This window comes from Salvelinus namaycush, unplaced genomic scaffold (genome assembly GCF_016432855.1).
Source record: "Salvelinus namaycush isolate Seneca unplaced genomic scaffold, SaNama_1.0 Scaffold382, whole genome shotgun sequence".
Lineage (NCBI taxonomy): Eukaryota > Metazoa > Chordata > Actinopteri > Salmoniformes > Salmonidae > Salvelinus > Salvelinus namaycush.
The window spans coordinates 1-2,500 of NW_024060808.1; positions in this window are offsets into that span (position 1 = coordinate 1).

Genomic DNA, 2,500 nt, shown 5'->3' on the forward strand with positions numbered 1-2,500 from the left:
CAAGATACTCTATTGAGCCAAGATACTCTCCTGAACCAAGATACTCTCCTGAACCAAGATACTCTCCTGAACCAAGATACTCTATTGAGCCAAGATACTCTCCTGAACCAAGATACTCTCCTGAACCAAGATACTCTCCTGAACCAAGATACTCTCCTGAACCAAGATACTCTCCTGAACCAAGATACTCTACTAAAGATTGACACTGCTATACCAGATTCAATATACACTGAGACATGACACCGAACCCAATGTACAGTAACTCTACTACTGCTGCAGTGCTTTCAGAAAGTATTCACTTACACATTTTGTTAAGTTAAGAAATGTCTACAAATACATAAAAAATTAAAAGCTGAAATGTCTTGAGTCAATAAGTATTCAACTCATTTGTTATGACAAGGAGCCTAAATACGTTCAGGAGTAAACATGTGCTTTAACAAGTCACATAATAAGTTGCATGGATTCACTGCAACAATAGTGTTTAATTTTTGAATCACTACCTCATCTCTGTACCCCACACATGGAATTATCTGTAAGGTCCCTCAGTTGAGCAGTGAATTTCAAACACAGATTCAACCACAAAGACCAGGGAGGTTTTCCAATGCCTCACAAAGAAGGCCACCTATTGGTAGATGGATAAAATAAAAAGCAGACATTGAATATCCCTTTGAGCATGATGAAGTTATTAATTACACTTTAGATGGCGTATCAATACACCCAGTCACTACAAAGATACAGGTGTCCTTCCTAACTCAGTTGCCGGAGAGGAAGGAAACCACTCAGGGATTTCACCATGAGGCCAATGGTGACTTTAAAACAGTTACAGAGCTTAATGGCTGTGATGCGAGAAAACAACTGAGGATGGATCAACAACATTGTAGTTACTCCACAATACTAACCTAAATGACAGAGTGAAAAGAAGGAAGTCTGTACTAAACAGAAATATTCAAATATACACTGGAGTTGGTTACCAAGACGACATAGAATGTTTCTGAGTGGTCGAGTTACAGTTTTGACTTAAATCGTCTTGAAAATGTATGTCAAGACTTGAAAATGGCTGTCTAGCAACGATCAACAACCAACAATCCAGGTGTGCAAAGCTCTTGGAGACTTACCCAGAAAGACTCACAGCTCTTAGAGACTTACCCAGAACGACTCACAGCTCTTAGAGACTTACCCAGAAATACTCACAGCTCTTAGAGACTCACCCAGAAAGACTCACAGCTCTTAGAGACTTACCCAGAAATACTCACAGCTCTTAGAGACTTACCCAGAAAGACTCACAGCTCTTAGAGACTTACCCAGAAAGACTCACAGCTCTTAGAGACTTACCCAGAAAGACTCACAGCTCTTAGAGACTTACCCAGAAAGACTCAAAGCTGTAATCACTGTCAAAGGTGATTCTAACATGCATTAACTCAGCTGGGTTGAATACGTAAATGAGATATTTCTGTATATCATTCAAGGGGTATAAAAACATGTTTTCATTGGTCATTATGTGGTATTGTGTGTAGATGTGTGAGAAAATAATTATATTATAATTATATTTAATCCATTTTGAATTGAGTCTCTAACACAACAAAATGTAGAATACGTCGTGGGGTTTGAATACTTTCTGAAGACTGAACCACGAGACAAAGATACTCTGCAGAACCCAGATACTCTACTTTAGAACAAAGATGCTACACAGAAACCAGATACTCTACTTTAGAACAAAGATGCTACACAGAATCCAGATACTCTACTTTAGAACAAAGATGCTACACAGAAACCAGATACTCTACTTTAGAACAAAGATGCTACACAGAAACCAGATACTCTACTTTAGAACAAAGATGCTACACAGAATCCAGATACTCTACTTTAGAATAAAGATGCTACACAGAAACCAGATCCCATAGACCACACCTGGACAGGAAGTGAATATCGATGTATTTATTTATTTGAGAAGAGTTAGTTTCAGTGTTCCCACAGAGACGTTCACACAAATATTTGAAATATTTTGGTTTGTTTTAGCCTGCCTGGAGTGCCAAATGGGCGGGGTTTAAGGTTTTGGGACTATTCTATTGGTCCATTAATCCAGACAAGCTCAATCAAGCACAGATAAAAAATGATGAATTAATTTCATATAGTAAATCTCTGAAATGATATTCTTTTGAACCCAGGCCTATGCCATATCCCTCTGCCATATCCCTCTGCCATATCCCTCTGAGATGTAATGTAGAGCTGGTGTTACACGGAACAAATAAAGGTGCTACAATATTGCTCCTTTTGTAGTGTGTAGTGTGTGGTGTGTGTGGTGTTTAGTGTGTATGGTGCAGTGTGTGTAGTGTGTATGGTGTATAGTGTGTGGTGTGTATAGTGTGTGTAGAGTGTAGTGTGTGTGGTGTGTGTGGTGTGTGTAGTGTGTAGTGTATAGTGTGTAGTGTGTGTAGTGTATAGTGTGTAGAGTGTGTAGTGTGTATAGTGCATAGTGTGTACAGTGTGTAGTCTGTAGTGT